The sequence below is a fragment of the Amblyraja radiata genome, chromosome 1 (assembly GCF_010909765.2).
Source record: "Amblyraja radiata isolate CabotCenter1 chromosome 1, sAmbRad1.1.pri, whole genome shotgun sequence".
Lineage (NCBI taxonomy): Eukaryota > Metazoa > Chordata > Chondrichthyes > Rajiformes > Rajidae > Amblyraja > Amblyraja radiata.
The window spans coordinates 46,280,271-46,305,563 of record NC_045956.1 but is presented as its reverse complement, the minus strand read 5'-3'; the positions used below and the strand labels follow the sequence as shown (position 1 = coordinate 46,305,563).

The window sequence follows — 25,293 nt, the reverse complement described above, 5'->3', positions numbered from 1 at the left end:
GATGAAGAGTTATGGCCGGTTATGCTGAGATCGAGACAGACTTCAAGGCTGAAATATAATAGACTCTGTAGTTAGCTTTGGCTATGTTAAATTATAATGAAATTGAGATAAGGAATAGGATGTGTGTGAAGGGAAGTAGTTGCATGGAGAGGAAAAGAATCAGATTGATGCATTTGTTTATAGAAAGTCGAAGAAGCAGATGGAATTCTGATGTAATGGTCTGAGTTGTGAATTTATGTTTTGTTCTGTAATATTTGCAGAGAGATTGGAAATCCAGCTTCCAGATAGCAGGAAAGGGGCTGCAAATTAGAATGAAGTTGTATCCTGGCACCAAACATTTATTAATTAAGTCGACAGATTTTCGACCCATGTATGCTTGGTTGGTAGGTGTGAGTGGGTTTTGAACTTAGAAACTGTAATTCGGCGAACTCATATAATTAATGTTTTAATACATAGGTAATAGTATTTTAAACTGTGTAAAATTGTAGTGAAACAATTTATGAAATGTATTGTGTCTTAGTAGGACTGTAAACATTAGACTTTGTTTAGATCTATAGAGATATCTTTCTTCTTGGTTTGGAAAGTGTGTATGACTTGTGTGATCATTGTATTACATATGTATCTTATATTTTGAGGAGTGGTCTTTGATAATGGAGCCTACTGGGGTTTTGCTATGTTGAAATAAAATAATTCTAAACAAAGTTATACCACAGGCAAACAAAGGTTGTAAAATGAGGCCAGGGAAGGGGGGGGGAATCATGTAACTGGTGTTGTAAATCACCAGAAGGACTCAGATGATTGGTTACCAGTTTGTCATACCCTCTGTATCTGAAATGTCTAATACCTATATAAAGTAATGAGTTTGTATAAAAAACACAAATACTTTGGAGCTGCCCGGGAGCTTCTAGCTCTGTGTCGGAAATTTCAAAGAATTGTCTCAGTACTGAATAAAGAATCGATTTCAACAGCTACAAGCATTTCAGTCAAGTTTTCTTGACTTTAGATTGACAAAAGAACTCAGTTTAACACACTGACAACTATTCTCCAATTGGAAGTAATATTTTTAACATACAGTACAACAATGTAAATGAAACAAATACAATTGGTTTTGATATTTCCCCAAATGATCTCAATGTAGAAAAACGATGAAATTAAGTTTAAATATTGCAACGCAACGTATTAACTGCAGCAAAATAAAAAGAGTGCCACATAAACTATTAACTGCAGCAAGTGAGCAAATATGCTATCAACATACTGAATTCAAAAAAGTTATTTCTCTTATCTGAAGAGGCAGTTTTCAATTTTTAGGACTGCACTGTAAAAATAATTCATACCACTTATTGATTATGCTGAATTATGAGAGACACCAATATGTGTTTAAGTTTTTTGAAATGATGGTCAGACAGCAAAAACAATTAGATTTTACACCCCCTACCCCATCACAACAGAAGATAAAGCATAAAGTGAAATTATCCGTGACTGCCTGTGTTTCCTCTGGTTGCCTCCCACATCCCAAAGACGTGTGAGTCAGGAAGGAAATTGACCTTAGCGTGCAGATGAATGTCTGATGGTAAGAATGTTGGTGAGAATGTGCAATTTCTTTTTAAATGGCTTGGAGTAGGATTAATGTAGATTAGGGCATTTGCTGGTGTATGTTGACTCAGTGGGCCAAGGGGACTGTTCTGTCCTGTCTAATTCTATGACTTTTTGGCCTACCATGAGCATCTATTTAATCAACCAATTAAAGTGGACGGCGATTTAAGCCAACTATGAAGAATTAAGTGTAAACATTAGGTTGCAGACAAACGGGTGAAAAACTACCAAAAGGAGAAAAGCAGTTACAATGAAACATCCAGGAAAACCAGACATGCAATATGTAGAAAAATTCATGGCAATGGGTCAAAGATAGTTTTATAATTGACAGCAAACTGCTTCCAGGTACTTTTAACCTTCTCACCAAAGAAGAGAGTCCATTGTCACTTGCAGTCATTTTTTTCCCCCAAAAAAGTTCTCTAGTTGAATAAAAACTCATACTTCTGGTCACTAGTATACAATATATAAAATAACGATGCACTTTGAAATGGCACATTCTCAAAGTTTACATCAAGATTCACAAATGGCTCAGGGAGCAGTCAACATTCTATTCCACCAACACATCACCTTCCCCATCGCTGCACCAAGTATTTCACTGTTGTCAACTTCTGGATAGTTTTTAGCCAGGGTACAACAGGTTTATGCATATCCTCAAACTGTTTATCTGGGCCAAAGAGGAGTATTTTAAATGTGCCAGCATGTCATTCTCAGTGGGCCATTGTTAATGTTCAGATAGGGCTCTTTACCACAGCACACCAATCCCCTGAATAGTGAGAGACCAGTCCACTGCCTCAAAAGGACAACATCAGTCTGACTTGCTCCTCTGCTTTTCACCCAAATGTCAATGTGTCCAACACGATGATTTGTTCACAAATTGCACATACAGTGGAAATATGCACTCACAAATTATATTCCTGGGCTCTCAAAAGTATAGCTAAGACAATCTCACTGGCAATGCTTTTATATTCTTCATTTGAACCAACTGATTATTATTGCAAAGGCAGAAATAAGATCCCTGTTTTAGCAGCAATTTGTGGGCAGTCTTGTGGAGCCAGATCCAGCGCTAAAATCAGGCCGAGAGTCTGATGACCCCAAAAACCTAGAGACACCAAAAGAGTGAGAAAAAAAAATCACCACTTCTGCTAAAGTGAGAGTTAAAGTTTGAGAGATAAAGTCTAGAACAAATCAATAGCATAGGCCGCAGAACCCGGAAATTAGCTGGCACTCTTCAAATATACTGCAACATTATTAATGATTTAACATAAAGAATAGAAAGCCACAAGGCAATGCCAAAGACTCTATTAGCTCTCACATTCTATGAACATCAGCTTGAATATATTACAGCAAACGGCACATTCAATAAAAGCATGAAAGTAATGTCTCCTTAACCACAGTCATAAACTTATTTGGCTAATGTGCCCAAAGTTTAATGTGTAATATTTCAGTCATTTCTACTGCATGCAGAAATTATGACTCCAGAATAATGATTTACATTTGTTTGATATAAAAACACTCAGTTAAAGATGCCCACGAGTGATGGGAAAAACAAAATCCATTCATTTTCTGTAAAATATATATTATTAATTTAGTAAAGCTCAATCATGGGCCAAGCCTTTGACGGATCAGATTTAAAATTGCCATCTAGAAAATCACATGTAAAATAACTGGAAAACATGCAAGTTTAATAGCTTAACTAATGAAGAACAGGAAATTTGTTAGGCAACTCCAACTGAAGTTCAGCAAAAAAAATCTCAAATGTGAAATACGATTTTTTTTAAAATAACTATCATCTTTCCACAATAGATTATACCATGGAAGACAAAAAAAAATTGATAAAGCAATCCAAAAAAATAATTTGCACATTATTGCAACTACTCAAACTGCACCATTAACTATTTTGGTATTTATCTCATTGATAACATTGATAAACAAGGACTACACGGAAACATACTCACCTAATCATACACTATTAAACACTAGTAGTTCATATTCTACCTCCAAAATTCAGTTCCAGTGGTTAATCCTGAATATAATGTGTTTTGAGCATCACTGTTAAAGGTGGAAGTCAGGCCTTTGTATAACTTTCCACCTTTGCAAATCCAAAACTTAAGTTTTCAGTTATCAATTAGGTTTTCTTCATAGCCATTTATCTATTAATTGTTTAAAAGGTGCATTTATTTTCTGTAGCTGGATTTATTCTAGCTTCTGCACAGAGCATAAAAAAATATATAATTTATGGTATATATGGTATATGGTATATTACATAATGTAATTCATCATGTGGTAATTTAATGATGAGATAAATATGTATATGCAGGTTTTCCCTTAGTTACTGACTTGATAAACTGAATTTCTAATGATTAATAATAGTTGTGCCAATAATAAAAGCTAAGACTGTAAAAAAAGAAAATTGTTAGTGGAAACATAGTTTGGATTTTCTTTGTAGCTATTTATCTAATGGGGTAAAAGCATCCTATTCGACATTTAGCACGAAATTAATAATAAAGAATTGAGACTGAATTAAACCATTTCACCCCTCATTCCTACTCTGTCTTTGAATAGTTAATCTTTTATCTCAATCCCAATATCCAGCATGAACCACATATCCGTTCAAATATAGAACTACCCTGTATATATATTTGAGCCTTTTGGTGTTGCCTGTATTCATGTGCTGTTTTGGACGTTTACGTGCTAGAAATGTGGAATAGGATGCTTTTCCTCCATTAGATAGATAGCTACAAAGAAAATCTAAATAATAACTGAAGACTTAAAAGTTGTATTGATGAAGCTGACATTGGGAAGTTCACCACTAGAGCTTCATAATCATATTACACTTTGAAACAATGATAACCAATGCATCACAAAGAAGTTCCAGCAAATAACAGCTTGTACCAAATATCATTGATGAACTGGGTATAACACTGCTAAAGTGTAGAATTTCATTTTGCCCGTCTTGTGTTTCTCTTTCCAATCTTCAAAATCAAACAGTTTGAGAGATTTACTGATGGGCTTTTTAAGTTAGGTAAATGTTTTCAGCTGCATTGATTTGGTGGAATAGTTCACAGCAATAGCCCAAGGCTCGATCTCATGCTCTTTCATAGGAATTTTCATTCATGTTTCCCATTCCCTACACTCTCTCAAACATCTAAAGAGGGAAAATTAGAATTATTCCTCACCCAGCTTTTGCTTTGGTTCTCCCCATCCAGGAGGTGCATGCCTCTGTTTCAGACAAACCTACACATTCCTTACAAAACAAAATTATTTTCTTTCATTGGAGATCTCTAAACACTGGCAGCCTGGTGTCCATGGCGATCTCTCCTGGGTTTGGGTTCAGAATACCAATGCACTATCACAAGTAGAAAAAGATCTCAACACTTTACCCTGGATGTGACGGATTTGATGAAGTGATACTTGCTTCTTCATTCTCCTTTCCATCTATATCAGAAACCAATTGCGCCGAGTTGTTGGATAGCCTGACACCAGATGCCACAAGAGACTCAAACACCTGAAAACAGATGGACCAATCTCGAACAGAAATATACACAAATGATATCAGTTTGAAATGAAACTGAAAGAAGAAATCTGCAGATTTTTCTTCTTCATTCTGTTTTACATATTTTATTGCTGTGATGGATACCATTTTAGCTGAAGAATAGTACAGATCGGATCTGTCATTGTATGAATACTTAATCGACTTCTATTAAACATCCTGTTCTGAGAGTCTAACTGGGCCTTTGCGCTATTTTAACTATGTTAATGGTACAAGTGCACAACCTTTTATCCGGAGTTCCGGAAACCGAAAAGCTCCGAAAACCGGACATTTTTTCCAGGATGTCGTCGGCACACCAAAGCTCGCGTTTGGCGCCAAACTTGACCCGAAACGACCCACGGTCAACCCAGGTCTGTACCACTGTATCGGCTGCCTCTTCCCCGGAGACCGGGGAGACACTTAAACATCTGTAAATCATTGCTTAAATGTTAGTCAGTTAGTTTGGAGGGCTTTTATGTGAAGGGGGGGGGGGTTGGGGGGTGAAGGGGGAAACTTTAATTCTTAGTCCCCTACCTGGTCGGAGAGGCGGGGAGCGGGCAATGCCTTACCGGGTCGCCGTGCAGTAAGCTCCGGAGCGCTGTGTCCGCCGACTCCCAACATTGCGGAGCTGGGGCTGCGGGCGTCCGGTCGCGGGCGGCGCTGGATTTGGAGCGCCGCCTCCCCGCCTCTCCGACCAGGTAGGGGACTAAGAATTAAAGTTTCCCCCTTCACCCCCCCCACCACATAAAATCCCTCCAAACTAACTGACTAAGATTTAAGCAATGATTTACAATGATTCCCCGGTCTCCGGGGAGGAGGCAGCCGCTCCAGACTTTTCAAGCCGCCAGCGCTACCTACCTAATCTACTCTAAAAATCTTCCATTCAGAAATACGAAAAATTCCGAAATCCGAGAAGTGTCTGGTCCCAAGGCTTTCGGATAAAAGGTTGTGCACCTGTACTATTAAAATAGCATAAAAGTATTTGGTGCAAACACATCGAGTACTCAAAGGAATCGCACCATGGCCACTCCCTCTTCTCCACTCTCCCATCAGGCAAAAGGTACAGAAGTGTGAAAAAGCACACCTCCAGATTCGGGACAGTTTCTTCCCAGCTGTTATCAGGCAACTGAATCATCTTACCTCAGCCAGTGAGCAGTGCTGAACTCTATCTCTTTGATGTCCTTCGGACTATCCTTGACCGGACTTTGCTGGCTTTACTTTGCACCAAACAATATTACCTTATCATACGCTAAATGGATAGATTGTAATCATGTATTATCTTTCTGCTGACTGGTTGGCACACAACAACAAACTTTTCACTGTACCTCAGTACATGTGACAATAAGCCAAACTGAGAATCAATGGCAGAAATTGGTGCCCAATTAGGATCGCAGAACCCACTATTTGTCAACCTCCTCTGACCGTTAATATCAACTGCTCTATGTTTCTTGACAAAATATTAACTTTACAGTGCTGCAACACAGTGAAGATTTTAAATTGAGTAACATTTCCTTTAAAATATTTTCAACATTACATGCAGTCAAATGAAATCTTTCTTCCAATAAATATATATATAGGCTGAAGCACAGCAAAGTACAATAAACTGATTTACTCCAGGGTTATAATATATTAATGCTGCTATCCATTAACAGCACTTACATTAACATTAAACTGTTAAAAAAATGCTGCATTCTAGCAAGATATTAAGTACTCAAAAAAAGCCAGTCGATTTCACCAATGGATTGAGGACTGGTGGAAGACAGTAATTTTCCAGTCTTTATAGAGATCAGTCTTTACAACTTTGGCATCAAAATATTTTCTTCCCTCAGAATGTAAAGCACAAAATAAAAATGAATAATTGAGTACTCATGTGCTGCAAAAATGTCATTACTATTTTCCACTAGAACATAAAACATTGCAGCACATGAACTAGTTCTTTGGCCGATAAAATTCATGCCGAACATGATGCCTAGTTAAACTAATCTCCTCTGCCTGCTCATGATTCATACCCACATGTCTATTTAAAAGCCTCTTACATGCCACAATTCTATCTGCTTCCACTACCACCTCTGGCAGCACATTCTAGGCACCCACCAATCTGTATAAAACAAATAATTGCCCTGCACATCCCCTTCAAATTTTACCCCTCTCACTTTAAAGCTAGGCCCTATTGTCTTTGACATATCCACTTTGAGAAAAAGATTCTGACTGTCCACCCTATCTATGGCTCATTCTGTACACTTCTATCAGGTCTTCCGTGAGCCTTCGACAACCCAGAGAAAACTATTTTGGAATCAAATTGTTGACAACATATAGTGTATAACAATCTACTGTGAGAGAACTTTCCTTGATAGTATTGGTGAGATGCTCAGTCTACAGCTAAGTCTGGCCAGATTTCACATCTTCAAATTGATAAGTTTTAGATTGAGAGATGCAGCATGGAAAGAGGCCCTTCAGCCCAATATCCATCACCTCCTCACACTAGTTCTATGCTATCCCACTTTTATATCCACTCCCTGTACACAAGGGTCAATGTATAGAGGCCAATTGACCTACAACCCAACACATCTTTGGGATGTGATGTACGAGGAAACCGGAGCACCCGATGGAAACCCATGCTGTCACAGGGAGAAAGTGCAAGCTCCTCACAGACTGAACCAGAGGTCACAATTGAACCAGGTTCAAGAATAGAATAAAATAGATTTGCTTTTATCAGTGAGAGTGAATGCAGCACAGTGACACAGCAGTAGAGTTGCTGGTGACACAGCACCAGACACCTGGATTCGATCCTGACTATGGATGCTGTCTGTACAGAGTTTGGACATTCTCCCCGTAACCTGCATGGGTTTTCTCCAGGAGCTCCGACTACATTAGTCCCACCTACCCGCATTTGGCCCAACCACCTCCTCTGGCAGCTCGTTTCACATACCGACCCCCTCTGTGTGTGAAGAACACGCTGCATATATATACACCTGAATAATTTCTCGTATGTTGCAAAACATACTTGGCAAATAAAGTACTATTCTGATTCTGATACCTGAATTTTTTTTTAATTTTTTTTTTATTAGGAATTTGCATAATTGGTAGCAGCTAACCTTACCAAAAAAAGATACACACAACGTAATGGCACCTGGTTCTCACATTTGGCTTATGTAATTAAAGCTTCAAACATACCACATACCAAGCTTCAGTCTGAAGCTGTGATGTGAATTTTAGTGCCTTTATATTGGTTGTGTTCTATTAACAACTTAACACAAAAAGTTCTAAAATAAATATTGTAATGTTTCCTATTCCTGAATTATGATTTAGATGATTTAAATATAAATTCCATTATTTAGATATGTGATGCATGGCAGTAGGGACATGTAATAACTTCCCATGGGAACCTCACAGTTAACAGGTCACAATTTCCCAAATACAGACTGGCCACTACAGAGATGCTGATTCTTGGCTTTGGGTTCCAGTTCACTTCATTATGTCCAGTCTAGATACATTACTTCTGACAATTAGATTCTGAACTGATGTCCAACCCGACACATATTAAGGTTAAGTGATGAGAATGGTCAATTTATAGTGGTACAGAAGGAACCAACATTAATGAAGAAGCATCCCTTAGCTTGCTACCAGAATCACATCACTTGCCACCACAATGCAAACTCTTTAATTATGTCAGATAATGCACAGGCCTGGATATGCTGTGGCCTGGATAAATCTAAGGTTTGTCGGTTAATTGGCTTCAGTAAGTTGCAAAAAATGTTCCTAGTGCACGTAGGTTAGTGTACGGGGTGATCGATGGTCGGTGACAAAGGGCTGATTTCCACGCTGTATCTCTAAAGACAACAACGTGTATCAAACATTGATGCGAGCACCTGCAGAAACACACTATAAACACACATGCATCACATCCAGTACTTCAAGTGACAATAAAACAGATTCCAATAAAGGTAAATACTGCAGATGCTGGAAATCTGAAATAAAATTCAGGAAATACTCAGTCCATGAGGCAGCATGTGCTGAGTGCACAAGGTTGCAAGCTGATCTCTCATTCAAACAGGACTACCTGGCATTCAAATATCTAATAGTTAGTCTGAGACTAAAGCAGGCTTGTTGTGTCAGCAAACATATTGTGCTATTTATTTCATAAAGTTGTAAGCATCAGCTGCAGTCCCAGTCAGTGGCAGACATACAATTGATTAGTGTACTTATTCATGCTGCCAAATCTGCAATATAGTCTTCATCAGTGCTCTTAAATCTACACTGGAATGTATGTGATGGCTCAGTTCTATATCTTCTCCTTCTGTATCACACCAATGGCTTTTCTCAGACTACGTGTCGTATTAAACAAGTCTAGTTACAATATCAGGTACCTTAGATAGCTGGTACTACAGGGCTTCGCTTCACTGTCCTTTTTCATCTAGAACCCAAAGACAGTGGTAGACCACTGTGGAACACTTCCGTTTGGATTAGGCAAGGGCGAGTTATAATAGACCTATAAAAGAACCATGGGGTGATTGAATTATAGACAACAACAAAAAAATCACGATACAAACACTTCTCTAGGAATGCTGTACCTCTATAATCACATGGTCACTGTATTTCCTTGATGAGAATAATCTTTTCACACTATGAGCAATCATGATTTGAAAGTCACTGCATGAAATGGTGGTGGAAATAGATTGAATCAGATCTTTCAACTAAGAACTGGATAGACTCTTGAGAAACTGCAGGTCCATATAGAAGAGAATGGTATTAATGAATGCAAGCATCATGGGCCAATAGTCTCCTGGTGCTAATTGGTATCACCAATGAGTAGGTAACCTTAGACAGGACCGGATCAAAGCCCCATGAATCTAACATTGAAGAAATTATTATTTTTTTTAATTTTTTTTTACACTGAAAAAAGATTAGAATAAGAAAAAGAAGTTAGGTAGTAAAGGATAGAAAGATGTGAAATATATAGTGTGTGAAAAAAGAAAATGAGTAAATGAAGAAAGTTGAGAGAGAAAATAGAGAAAAGAAAATAAAATAAAAAAGAAAAGGAGATCATTATTTATAATCTTGACCAACCCTCGTCCAGTCCTGAAACAGTTATTTTTTACAATTGTGTTGCACCATATGATTCCAAAAAAACGACGAATGGAGACCAACTCGTTATGAATTGGTCTGATTTATCCATTAGGAGGAATCGCATTTCCTCAAGATGAGCGGTGTCCAACATACTTGCAATCCACATTTTAAGCGTTGGTATTGATGTACCCTTCCAAAATTTAAGAATTAATTTTTTTGCTATTATTAAACCATAGTTAAGGAATAGATTTTGAGATGTGTTCAATTTATTCCCATCTTCCATTACGCCAAATATAATCATTTCGGTATTAGGTTCCATTCTTGTCTTGAATAATTTTGTAAATATTTCAAAAATATCATTCCAAAATCTATAAAGTTTTATGCAGGAAACTAAGGAGTGTGTTATAGTTGCCTTTTGGGCTTGACATTTATCACAAGTGGCGGATATATTTGGATAAAATTTGTTCAATCTTGTTTTTGAATAATATAATCTATGTACAATTTTAAATTGAATTAGATTATGTTTTACATTAATTGAACATTTGTGAATATATATCAGGTATTTTTCCCATTTAACCTTCGTAATTTTTATCATTAGTTCCCGTTCCCACTCTTCTCTAAGTACCTCTGTCGATGGTAGGTCTATATTTAGAATACTATTATATAAATATGATATTAATTTTTGTGAGTCAGCTTCAATATTCATTGCTTCTTCCAATAAGTCAGGAGTTACTTCTTGATATCCTTGTATATATTTTTTCACGAAATCGCAAATCTGAAGATATTTAAAATATTGGTTGTTTTTCAATTTAAATTTTAATTGTAGTTGTTGGAATGATAGTAAGTTTCCCATTTCGTACATATCCCCGATCCTTCTAATTCCGAGACTTTCCCATTGGTTATATGTCTTATCAATAAGAGATGGTTTAAATAAAGGGTTATTCGCTATTGGCATTAACAATGATAGATTTCTTAATTTTAAAGATAATTTTATTTGTTTCCAAATTCTTATTGTACCATATATAATTGGGTTCTTCTTATATATTGTGTTATTCAGTTTTTTTGGGGAGAAGAGGATCGTTCCTATATTACAAGGATGGCAATCCTCCTTCTCCATTTTTATCCATTCTGTCTGTTGGGTAGAACTATCCAACCAATAAATCATATTCTTAATATGCACTGCCCAGTAATAATACATAAAAGAAGAAATGATTAATAGCAAATTGGAGACCGTCAAAAACTCTTCTTCACAAATGGCCCATTATGCACCAATATTTCAACTTTATGTATTACAACTTTGACGTGATTGGACCAAGACTCCAATTTGATAGGCAGTTTGTTTCTATCAATACTGGTCTCTTACAAAAAAGGACACATGTACACAGCTTGATGCAAGGCAGGGCATTCTTATTGCACTCTGGCTGCCCCATTGTAATTCAGAAGAAGGTTGTGCAAACAAGCTTGCACTCAAGCCAGATTTCCCCAGAGTAGTGGCATTATACATAATCTGTGTGCTGAACAACTCTTACCTTTCTCCTCTTTTTCCTTGACAAATCACCTTATTCACACCTAGGCTTGCATAGTTCCTCCACAGAAAGTTGCAGTAGCATCTGCTGGGATCTTTAAATGACCCTACGTAATGCAATCCTATTACTCAGATTAAACACATAGATTTTCTGGTCTGTGCGCTGGTCTTAAAAGTATTCACGCCATTAGATGATTGCAGCTTTAATAAAGCAAAAGTGAGACATAATATTCTGCATAAATTAATTTTATCATTTACAAATTATGCATGGAACTGAGCATTGAGCTGTATAAAATGGCAATCAGCTCAAATGCAATCTATAATTGTTTTTTAAAATAAAAAAATCTGCTACAATTCATAGAAATTTATTATAAATTCTCACATATCACCGTCAGAAAATGCTCTGGTCCCGAGTACTGAACAGAAGATGAGGGATTAGGTTTAGCCATCAATCATGCTGGCAGAAGTGACCCCAGTTGGAAGTGCCCCTAAAGAAAACAGTACACTCCTTCAAATCTACATCAGACTAATAACACTGCAAATCTGAACTGCTACATATTTAAAGGGGTTGTAAATCTTTGATACAAAGACTTTCAGGATTGAAGTTTGAAGAAAACACTTCCTCTACCTGCTGAAACTCATTAAGTGCATACATGCCTTCAAATTGAGCACAATCAAAAATCTGTAGACTATGTCACAAATTAATTGCCACTGCAAAGTTTACCATCTTAGGATACCACAGAGAAATTTAAATCACTCATTAAGGAGACCTTTGAACATGAGTGTGTTCAGATTACAACAAAGGGCACCTCGGGAATATTCAAAAAACAACTGTGTCCTCATATAATAGATGCAGTGTAAAGACCAGCAACTGCAAGATTCAACTCTGGGGAATGCCCCCTTTCAAGTTGCCATCTTCCTTCTTGTCTTTACGAAGCTCAATCACAAATTCAATACATTGAAAACTCATTGAACAGCAAGTAAATTGTGTACTGAATATATCCATGCATCTACAGTACCCATCTCATTACACTCTTCTTAAAATACAACAAAAACATAATTTAAAAACAAGATGCCCCCTTCCCCCTAGGATATTGAGGGGTTTAGCTGCTATACAGCATCCCCTTTTTCCATGTTAAAAGTATTCTTAGTAGCGGCCATAGATTAGCAGAAAAACAGTCGAGTGGGCATTTGGAGGTGACATTTCACGGGATGAAATTCTAAGATGAGGTTTAAAAAAGACAACCAAATATATATAAATATATATTTTTTAAAGATGTTGATTGGTTGCAGGGAGAAAATAATACTATTTATCCAGAGGAACTATTGTTGAGGAAACAATACAATACGTGAGGAATGTACTGCATCTGGAGGCAAAGATCAAGGAATCTTTTAAGAAACTATATCAGAGAAAGGCACGGGGCTTTGGGAAGAAACCAAGACAGGAGGATTAGTCTGTTCTAGCCAAGAGATGACATAGACATGAAAAGGACAAACAGTGTCCCGCAGAGCCATAAACCTCTAAGAGGTGGGGAGGAAAGAAATCTCAGCACATTATTCATTTACTGCTTACTGTCGGGATGGGGGGGTTGGGGTGAAAGAAAAGATAGATCTTCATGTCATGTGCAATAAATGATCACCAAACAACATTCTCAAAAAAAGGAGAGAATATCATCAAAGAAAAACACAAAACGCTGGAGTAACTCCGCGGGTCTGGCAGTATTTCTGGAGAAAAAAAAAATGATAGGTGACATTTTGGGTCGGAACTCTTCATCAGACACATTACCATATCACAAAATATTTCCATACAAATATTAAAAATAAAATAAATTACCAGAGCATTAATCAAAGATATTTGGAATGCATCAACTTCTTAAATTGGTTTTGGAATGAGAGCACATAGCAAATGTGGGAGTATGCATCTATATAGATTATTACATTCTTTGCTACTGTCCATAACAAATATAAACAGTTATATGGTTTTAATGTCATTGCATTCACAGGTCAATGAACACGCTGTCATTTATTGTTCTTCCCCCTTGCTCCTGAACTCGGAAACAATTCAAGAGCAACCATTCTGGGATTGGAGTGACAAGCATGGCATATTTTGTTCTATGTAGAACAATGCCTGTAGGCCATTGCACATTTGGTTTTTAATTCAAGATTTATTTTATTTTCTGAACTGTCTTTGTTGGATTTGAATGCATGTCTCTGTATCAATTATCTTGACCAACAACTTAATCATCATACTACCATATCACTATTTTAGATTAATAAATTGCACAGAGTTGGCATGCTTTTTAGAACCTCGTTAATAATTTCAAATAATTGGAGAGTTTAGCCCAGGGAAATACAATTAAACAGGGTTTCTGGGGTATTATGCACAGTTTTGATCCCCTTATCCACGAAAGGAGACCATGCCACATGAGCAGTGGAATAAAGGATCACCAGGCTGATTCCCGGGATGATGGAAGAGACCAAGTCAACTCAGTTTGTATTCACTCGAGTTCAGAAGGAGGAGGAAGGATCCAATTGAAACTGTAAAGTATTGTAAATAGGGCTAAACGGACTGGACACAGGGAGGATGCAGCCCTTGGCTGGGTGATGAACCCCTGCTTCATCACCTCTGAATGAAAGGCAACAGTATTAATTTACAGACCAGAGACTTAGGCCTGAGGCAGAGACATTTCTTCAGAGGTTAAGAACCCTCAGACTTTGCTACCCCATAAGCTGTTGTTAAATGTTTGCAAAGGCAATGGAAATATTTCTAAATGCAAAAGCCTTCAAGGGAGAGTATGGGTATGTGGAGAAGGGATCAGCCAGGACTATATTCAATGGCGAATGAAGGCTGGGGGCCAAAAGGGGGCCTACTTCCGCTCCTATGTTTCTGAGAAATGTCAATTTATTTGTATAACGCGGAAATTATTCAAATAATTCCTTGTAAATGTCTTGCCCACACCCACTGCTTATCTTACATAACAAACCAAACTGAGTCAGGTCACAATGATATCCAAATTTACACTGTGCCCTCCATTTTAAGTAATGTAAATATGCAATAGCCCTTTCACAGGCTTTTCAGAAGTTTATAATTCTAAAAATATCACAAATCCCATTATCAAATGACCGTACTTAGTCCTATTATCAAATAACTTTTCAACACATCGTAGATAGAACGTTCATCATTCTTTGTGAATGATCTGTTAATGACATTCTTTTGGGGAAACATGCAGCGCCGAGATAACAAATTATGGTGTATCCGAGCTTTTGGCAGTCCATGTTTTATTCCTCAAGACATTCAATGGACTAGAATAGCATTTTACTCATAGAGTCATAGAGTGATACAGTGTGGATACAGGCCCTTCGGCCCAACTCGCCCACACCGGCTAACAATGTCCCAGCTACACTAGTCCCACCTGCCTGCGCTTGGTCCATATCCCTCCAAACCTGTCCTATCCATGTACCTGTTTAATTGTTTTATTGTCATGTCATGGGGTTTTTTTTTCTTCTGTTATTTTGAAAATCCAAAAGAATTGCATTTTATTCCTTCCATAAGATAATGCAATAAACAATTTTCAAAACAATATTTGAAGCTGAGTCACTGCTCAATATTTCAGCAAATGAATGAACATAATCCAACATAATTATGGTTTGTCTCCTTATGTCCAAATACAATATCCTTAATTATACCTGTGTTTTTAGAAACATTTTATCCACAAAATCCTCTCTTGATTCCAATTTGTAGGTATTAACATTTTGAATGCTTGATCTAACCAGTGACAATCTGGAAGGGAATTACCGACATGCCTTAAATAAAAGCAAATTTATTTTAGTAATAGTCCATATAAATATTATATTTTCCTATTCTCCATGGTTTCATTTCATGTTGCATGTACACTATTCAACCACAAAGATAGTGTGCATTATTTGGTCTAATTTACTATGGGTTTCCTCTAGATGCTCCATTTCCATCCCACATTTCAAACATATACAGCTTGGTAGATTAACAGGGCACTCACTGTAAGTTGCCCAATCTGTGCGGAGGTGCCAATAATATGGGGAGAATAATAATATATATATATATTTTTTTTAAACAGATGAGTACAGGTGCATGCTGTGTGGTCAGCACACGCTGGGCCGAAAGGCCCATTTTCATGCTGTACGTCTATGACTCTATTACACAAATTCAAGCATCTGTTAATTTCACTGAAAGCTCTAATTGCACTGTTCAAATTGATTGCAGGAGACTGGCCTGCCCCACTTGGGCGTCATTTGCGCGTAATTTACGCGTCATGACGCACGACCTGCGCATCGTGCCGCGCACGTGATGCGCGCATGGTGCGCATTACACGCGCATGGTGACATAGGCAGTGACGCGCGGTCACTCATGGTGCCCCAGGATATTGGGATGTACAAAATCTTTGCGCGCCATCTGCGTAACGCACAAATGACGCCCAAGTGGGACAGGCCCTTAAATGCTCCGAGATACCTAAAACTACTTATACTCATGGAAAGACAGATATACTCATGAATAACAGATGCATTATTTCCAAAGGCAGCATGGAACATGAAGGTGGCTCTAAGTCAGCTGAAACAACACGGATGACAACTCTGGGCCATTTTCTTAGTAATTAATAATTCAAACCATTAATGAATGTACTTTGGAAAGAATGGGCTAAAGTAGCATTGGCTTAAAAGAAATAACTCTTCTAAAGACTAAACAAGATTGAATACATTTTGGGGTAATTTTTTTTGGGGTGGGGGAATTTAAAAATCCGACTGAAATTCTTCATTCTGGATTAAAAGAAAAATCACAGTTGTGCCAATCAATTCTTCCATCCTAAATATTTCTTCAAAACATGCATGACGGGTATTATTATCAATGATACAAACAGATATTCCATCGTATTCATAGCACATTAGTTCATCATGCTGAGAACACTTTACCACTGAAAAACATGTCAGGATAAAATAATTATTCTTATTTAGACGTGACATTGTTTCATAGCTGGTATTGAACCTATCCTTTGTAAACTTGCTAACCTAACAATGTTGGTATTCATCCTAAAAGCTTTCAAGCTCTGTAATTTTCCCATAAGTAGGTTGGATCCAATTAACTCGTATCTGATCATTTATCAGCAGCAAGCATTTCAAGTCCCTTTTACCAAAAATAATTGGCATGCTATATTATATTTATAACCAGAACAGAAATGATACTAACTCGTCAATGCTGTAGGAAGCAATTTTTAAAAGTATCACTTGTATGCTTATCAGCATTACCAAATGAAGAGCACACTTCATACTCTGAAAAAAATATCAATAGATCATAATTTGGATCAATGTATGACTTGACATATTTGTTAGCTGTGTGCCATGTTTACCAAATAATGCAATGAAATCTGTCATTGCTAAATTAAAACATGTAACCTGATTATACTAATGCACAATTTCCAATTTTTCTTCTTTCCAGGTAACAATGATGCCCCTTCATGTACAATTATACAGATACAAACATGGTAAAATAATCAAAAGCATGGTGCTGCAACAGTGGGAGTAAACAGCACTAAATTTAGAAGTTTCATGAACAGAATTTTAATCTCAATTAACAACACTGATGTCAACTGTTGAAAGCAATAGCCTTTTTTTTGGTCGCGATTCTAAAGCAATGATTTCAACAACACCATTAATTAATGTTAAAACTTCTGTGCGAAAGAGATGTTCAAACTAGCACTGGATCAAAGGTTTGATATACTGCTGTGACAACTGATAAATAGAGTGTGCGAGTACTGCATAAAAAGAGAGAATGCACCTGGGAAAGGGTTAGATGCAACATCAGTAACAGGATGTCAAAGCATTTTCAGCTACAGTGTGAGAGAGGAAGGGAATGGAAGGAGGCTGCGAGTTGCCCCACCCTGCCTTCATGCCAGCCTGCAAAAGACTCATCCTCTGCAGTACTAACCACAGCATCACGGGCCCGGAGAGCAGCATCGGGCTGGAGACCACGTTAACTGACAATTCTTCTAAAGACCTCTTTGCAATTGATAAAACCAGCCAGGAAATCCGAAAAAAGTCAGCTTTTCCTCAGGCAACGTTTATAACATTACTTCACCACAGTTGTGCTGAGAAATATCTAGCAGTCCTTTTAATCTAACAGGCGCAAGTAGTTTTTTTGGCATTACATAAAGATTGAGTAATAAGCAGACGATTAAATAAAGCACCCACGCGATTGAACGAAATACGTGTTGCTGTTCTGCAGACAGTGCACAAGCTGACAAATTTCTGCCTCATTTTTTTTGTTCCTCTACATTGAGGGAGTTGATGGTGCTCAGGTATTTCTGTACTCACTTGCCATGCTGCCTTCGCGATTTGAGCGATTACACTGCACACCGGCAGCTACTTAAATATTTTCTTAGACTGGAAGAAAATAACCTCATGTCGCCACCAGCTTCCGGACTGGGAGAAAATCCAACTGCACCTTCAGTATGAAACAATGCATTCATATACCATCTTGCAGTTGCCTTCTTTCTCCCCCTCGATGCAATTAAGGTGATTTTCGTGTCTGGTCTTCTTTAGCACTCCCTTACTGTGGAATGTGCAAGCAGGTCCTGCAGTGTGGACAGCTCCCGGTGCAGCTGCGAGAGAGAGCGCGGCGCAGCCCACAGCCATCTGACTCCCTCTATCCGCACAGCGTCAGGCTGCGCTCCTTAAAGACGCAACAGTTCTACCTACACCACCGTGCTGGCACACACCTCTTTCCGTTACATTGCACATCGAGTTAACGGTTCAGAGGAGAAAACATTGCATGGCACACAACTATTTTTTTTTAGTCGTCAAGAGGCAAATGCGCAATCAACTGGTACAAAAGACATATCATGCTTTGAAATATGGGGTCCAACGTGTATGGATGTTTCAACATAGGTTGAAATTGCATTTAGACTCCACACATGAAAAATAAAGCTTTATGCAAAATTGTGCTTTAAAATATGGGTCCCCATAATTACTAAGGGTTTTAAACATTTAAGAAAGAACTGCAGTCTGAAGAAGGGTCTCGACCCGAAATGTCACCTATTCCTTCACTCCATAGATGCTGCCTCACCCGCTGAGTTTCTTCAGCATTATTGTCGACCAAAGGTTTTAAACAGGTGGGCTGCAAGACTCATACAGCACAGAAACAGGCCCTTCGGCCCAACTCACCCATGCTGATTAAGACACCCCAATAACATTAGTCCCACCTGCCTGCATTAGGCCCATACCCCTCTAAGCCACCCCCATTCACAAACTTGTCCAAAAGTCCCTGCCTCAACAACCTCCTCTGGCAGCTCATTCCATAAACCCACCACCCTTTGTGTGAAAAAGTTGCCCCTTAGATTCCTATTAAATATTTCCCCTCTCACCTTAGACCTATGTCCCCAGGTTCTTGATTCCCCTACTCTGGGTAAAATACTGCATTTACCTTATCCTTTCGACATGATCTTATGCACCTCTATAAGATCGCCAGTCGCCCTACTGCACTCCTTGAAATAAAGTCATTTATTTCATAGGAGGGTGATGGCTAGGCGCAGGCCTGGTTCCAGTGGCTTCCTCATGAAGGTCTCCTTTTCCTCCAGGAGAGGGCTCGCCTGTGTCTTCAGCTCCTGAAAAAGCTCAGGGGGGATTCTAGTGAAGGTTCTGAAAGCAGCCTGATCTTCTTGCTGGAGCACAGTCATCGGGTTTTCATACTGGCCCAACCTGGGTCTAGTCTGGAACAAGGACTTCACCCACACAGAACTCTTTGTGGGCTTGTTCTTCACCATTCTTCTTGTCCTTCTGTCTTGTGGATCTATACGCATGAGGGCTGCTGCAAGCAGCAAGGCTTCTTCTTCTTGTGAGAGCAATGCCCTCTAAAGTTTCTTCATGGCAGTCATGACTCAGAATGATTGGAAACCCGACCCTACAAACCCTTTAATAGAAACATAGGATGACGTCATTGTTTTGGAGGTCAAAATGAGGTTCATTGGCCTTACAGTTGACGCCTAGCTTGTCGTAGCTTGACTTTGGTTGTCGTAGGTGTCGTCGTAGGTGTGTCGAAGGTGGACGTCCTAAGTCGCCACTGTTGGGTCGCAGGTTGTTGGGAGCTAGCCATAGCGTGACGTCGACTAGGTTGTACGTTGTCGTAGCTTGCCGTAGACATAGTCGTAGGATGGGTTCCAGTCACCGTTTCTTCCGCGATCTGACAAGACTATGACAGTCGCCTAAAAAATGGCCTAAGTGGGACAGGCCCTTCACTCTTCTGAACCCCAGCAGAAATACACCTAGCTTGTCCAACCTTTCCTCACAGACCAACCAGTCATTCCAGGCAGTAAACCTCCCAGTAATTGCTTCTAACATGTTGTCACACTACTTCAACTAGGGAGCCCAATGCTGTATGTACCTTACTTCAGATACGGCTATATGTAACTGGTGCATAACCTATCCACTTATGTATTCAATTCCTCTATGATAACATAATATTTATACTTGCTGTAATAATAATAATAAATTTTATTTATGGGCGCCTTTCAATAGTCTCAAGGACACCTTACAAAATTTAGCAAATAGAGTAAAAACATGTAAGCGGAATGAAATAAATAGTAAAGACATCACCAGTACACAAATTAAAGACAGAATTCAATCCAAAGACAAAAATCAAAAACACAATATGAAGAGAGAGCAGCGGCAGCTAAAGCGCGCCAGCGTACACTCTCCCTTCCGGCAGCCATCTTGGACACAGAGTAAAATAATCATTTACACACAAAAAAACATTCCCCACAATGGTTACCACTGTGGGGGAAGGCACAATGTCCAGTCCCCATCCCCAGTTCTCCCATAGTCAGGCCTATTGAGGCCTTCACAGTTGCCTCTACGGAGGCCCGATGTTCCTGGCCGTTCTCGCTGGGTGGTGTTGCTTTGGCGTCGGGAGAGTCCTCACAGCGGCTGGGACGGCTGGAACGGCCGATTTCCTACCGGAGTCCGTGGCATTCCGAAGCCGACAGGGCCGCGTCGGTTGGTGCTCCGAGGCTCCGATATTAAAGTCGGCGCCGCCGCCCGCGGCTGGCCGCTCCACAATCCCGCAGCTCGACGGTGTTGATCACGGCGGTCTCAGCATACCGGAGCTCCAGCGCGGCGACCCAGTCAAGGCATCGCCCGCTCCACTCCACGATAGTGCTCCAGCGCTGTGCCGCCACCAAAGCTGAAGGTGCTGGGCGGTCCCCGCCAGGAAAACGCCGCTCCACTCCCGCTGGTAGGTCGCAAGGACGGGTCGACGGTGCAGCCCGGGGAAAAAGCTGCCTCACCGACCAGGTAGGGACCTAGAAAATAGTTTCCCCCTTCCCCCCCACATAAAAAAGTCAAATTCCCCAACAAACATAGGACAAAATTCACTAAAAACTAATTTTAAAAAATGAATTGAACGGACAGCTGCTGGTTAGCAGCCATTCCCCAGGATAGACATAGACATAGAAATTAGGTGCAGGAGTAGGCCATTCGGCCCTTCGAGCCTGCACCGCCATTCAATATGATCATGGCTGATCATCCAACTCAGTATCCCGTACCTGCCTTCTCTCCATACCCTCCATACCCTCTGATCCCCTTAGCCACAAGGGCCACATCTAACTCCCTCTTAAATATAGCCAATGAACTGGCCTCAACTACCCTCTGTGGCAGGGAGTTCCAGAGATTCACCACTCTCTGTGTGAAAAAAGTTCTTCTCCAGGCTGTAGAGCAGCATTTATGAATTACCCACTTGAACACCCCCCACACCTGAGAGATCTGTGATTCCTCACCAATTAGATAACATGCTTTTTAAAATTTGTTCTGCCAAAATGGGCAATTTCACATTTTCCCAGATTTTATTCAATTTTCCAGATTTCTAGCCACATATGAACCGACCTTAACACTTACCTCTCCCCAGTGGAAAAGATCCTGAAGAGAAGAAGAGGGAGCGTTCTTGGCCCTCAGTAGTACAAAGTCCTGGACTTGGTAGTAGGAATAAAGTTGTAGACTAATTTCTAAATGGGTAAGAAGTTAGTTTGAGAAGGGACTGCAGGTGCTGGAAAATTGAAGGTAGACGAAAAGGCTGGAGAAACTCAGCGGGTGAGGCAGCATCTATAGAGCGAAGGAAATAGGCAACGTTTCGGGTCACTTTAACCCTTCGGACCTTTAACCCTTCTGCTGCTGGCCAATTCTCTGCTGCTTTCGATCAGCTCTGTGCCCCCTCTGCGTCCACTTCCCTTGGTACGGAGGAGATTAGTTCTTGGTTCCACTCCTCCTGCAGAACTATACTGGACTCTGTGGCTCCGTTAAAAACTTTGCAGCCCAGAGCTAAACCCGAGCCCTGGTTCAGTGACGCAACTCGTACAGCTCGACGGGAGTGTCGCAGAGCTGAACGAAAGTGGAAGAAGGACAGGCTGCAGGTTTCATCGCAAATTCTAAAGGACAGCTGGCGAAATTACCAAAATACTGTTAAAGAGGCCAAAAGATATTACCTGTCTAATATAATAGTGTCTAAGCGTCACGACCCACGTGTGTTATTCAAAACCATTGATTCTGTTTTAAATGCCCCACAGCCTGCCTGCCTGGAAGCATCGTCCGAATTGTGCAATGACTTCCTGCACTTCTTTATCAATAAGGTTGTTTCTATAAGGGCTCTCATCTCAGCTCCTGCCTCTGACCCCTCTGTTCCGGCCCCATGCCTGGTGGCATTCGATAAGTTTGTGCCTCTGACATTGTCGGGTCTAGAGTATGTGGTTAGCCATATTAAGCCGTCGGGTTCCCCTTGTGATGCTGTCCCTCCTCTTCTTTTTAAAGAGGTTTTCCCGAGTATAGGGCAGTCGGTTCTCGCCATCATAAACAGTAGCTTGTGTTCTGGGGTTGTCCCCGTAAATTTTAAACATGCAGTAGTGCAACCACTACTTAAGAAACCTGGCCTGGATCAAACTGTTCTGGCCAATTTTACGCCAATCTCCAAGTTGCCATTTATCTCTAAAATCATGGAGAAAGTAGTTTATGCTCAGCTGAAACTCTTCCTGGATGAGCACAATATTCGGGAGGTTTTCCAGTCTGGATTCAAAGCTATGCATAGCACAGAGTCGGCTCTGCTAAGGGTTTTTAACGACATCCTCCTGGCAAACGACTCCGGTAATTATGTGGTTCTTGTCTTGCTGGACCTATCTGCCGCCTTCGATACAGTGGACCATGAAATTTTAATTTCCCGATTACAGCACCAAGTGGGCATTTGTGGCAGTGCCCTGGGATGGTTCAGGCCCTATCTGGCAGACAGAACCATGCGTGTAAGCCTTGCTGGCTTTGAATCCTCCTCCACTCCCTTGGCATATGGGGTTCCACAGGCTCAATTTTAGGGCCGCTGCTCTTCTCTCTATACCTACTTCCTCTGGGCTCAATTTTAAGAAGGCATGGCATCTCCTTTCACTTTTACGCAGATGATAGCCAGTTATATATGCCACTCAGGAAAGAAGACGACTATTCTCTAAAATCACTTCTGTCTTGTCATGAGGACATTAAGTCCTGGATGGCCTTAAACTTTCTGGGACAATGAAAAAAAGACAGAGGTGATTTTGTTTGGCCCCAATGGCTGCCGTGAACCTTCCTTTGTTGACTTGGGTCCACTGGCATTGTCCGTAAAGCCAACAGTTTTAAACCTGGGTTTTAGGATGGACGGTGATTTTAAACTAGATAAACAAATAGGCGCGGTGGTTAAGTCCAGCTTCTTTCACCTAAGGAAGCTGGCAAAGGTGAAGCCCATCCTCGAGCGGCAGCATTTTGAAACAGTAATCCATGCCTTTATTACATCTAGGCTGGATTACTGTAACGCACTCTACTCTGGAGTCGCACAAGCTTCATTGGCTCGTCTCCAGCTGGTTCAAAATGCTGCCGCTCGCCTTTTGACCGGAACTCGAAAGAGGGAGCACATTACGCCAATTTTGGCCTCCCTTCACTGGCTCCCAGTGCACTTTCGAGTTCATTTTAAAATTATTTTATTTGTTTTCAAATCGTTGAATGGGCTCGCCCCGCCTTACCTCTCTGAGCTGCTCCACCTATATGCTCCTGCCCGGTGCCTCAGGTCAGCTGATCAGCTGCTCCTTGAGGTACCACGGTCTAAGCGGAAGCTCAGAGGGGATAGAGCCTTTTCTGTTGCTGCTCCGGCACTCTGGAACACCTTGCCGTTGCACATCAGACAGGCCCCCTCACTGTCCATCTTCCAATCCTCCCTAAAAACACATTTTTATTCTTTGGCTTTCGACACTGGCTGAGACATTGCTCCTGTTCTTAGTGCTTTTAATGTCTTTTAATTTTTACTGTTTTTAGTCCTTCGTTTTACGGTTTTTAATGGTTTGTAATAACTTTTTGTCCATGAGTTCTCATGTACAGCACTTTGTGGAAACTGCAGTTGTTTAAAGCGCTTTATAAATAAAGTTTATTATTATTATTACTTCTTCAGACTGATGTGAGGGTAGGGGGGGGGGTGGCAGGAAGAAGAAAGGAAGAGGTGGAGCCAAAGGGCTGAGGCAGAGAGGCTGAGGGAAGGGGAGGAGAAAGTAGGGACTACCTGAAATTAGAGAAGTCAATGTTCATACCGCTGGGGTGCAAACTACCCAAGCGGAATATGAGGTGCTGCTCCTCCAATTTACGGTGGGCCTCACTGGCCATGGAGGAGGCCCAGGACAGAGAGGTCGGATTCGGAATGGGAGGTGGAGTTGAAGTACTGAGCCACCGGGAGATCAGGTTGGTTATTGCAAACCGAGCGGAGGTGTTTGGCGAAACAATCGCCAAGCCTACGCTTGGTCTCGCCGATGTAGAGTAGCTGACATCTAGAGCAGCGGATGCAATAGATGAGGTTGGAGGAGGTGCAGGTGAACCTCTGCCGCACCTGGAAAGACGGCTAGGATCCTTGAATGGAGTCAAGGGGGGAGGTAAAGCGACAAGTGTAGCATTTCCTGCAGTTGCAAGGGAAAGTGCCCGGAGAGGGGGTGGTTCGGGTGGGAAGGGACGAATTGACCAGGGAGTTACGGAGGGAGCGGTCTCTGTGGAACGCCGAAAGGGGAGGAGATGGGAAGATGTGGCCTGTGGTGGGATCACGTTGGAAAATGTCGGAGGATTATTTGTTGTATGTGATGGCTGTTAGGGTGGAAGGTGAGGACAAGGGGGACTCTGCCCTTGTTACGAGTGGGGGGGATGGGGAGTGAGAGCAGAGTCACAGCGTATATAAGAGACCCTGGTGAGAACCTCATCTACAGTAGAAGAGGGGAACCCCCGTTCCCTGAAGAATGAGGATATCTCCGATGCCCTGGTGTGGAACACCTCGTCCTGGGTGCAGATGCGGCGTAGACGGAGGAATTGGAGACACGAAATTTTCCTATTCCAAGAGTTCAGTTTAGTTTAGAGATGCAGTGCGGAAATAATAGGGGATGGAGACACTAAATGGGGACACGGTTCAAAAATGTAAAGTTCAAAGGGACTTGGGAGTGCTGGTGCAGGATTCCCAAAAGGTTTGCAGGTTGAATTAGCAGGAAGGATGGCAAATGTAATATTAGCATTCATTTCAAGG

At 40.5% G+C, this 25,293-nt stretch overlaps 1 protein-coding gene across 2 annotated transcripts in view; it reads right to left on the bottom strand.

Moving 5' to 3' along the window:
* Window positions 1-18,380, bottom strand: part of jakmip1 (janus kinase and microtubule interacting protein 1) — a 334,448-nt gene extending 316,068 nt beyond the window's left edge. For both annotated transcript variants that reach the window (XM_033021201.1, XM_033021210.1), the window contains exon 1: window positions 18,057-18,380. The gene's annotated coding sequence lies outside the window, so the exon portion shown is untranslated. The remainder of the gene's footprint in view (window positions 1-18,056) is intronic.
* Window positions 18,381-25,293: the final 6,913 nt, after the last annotated feature.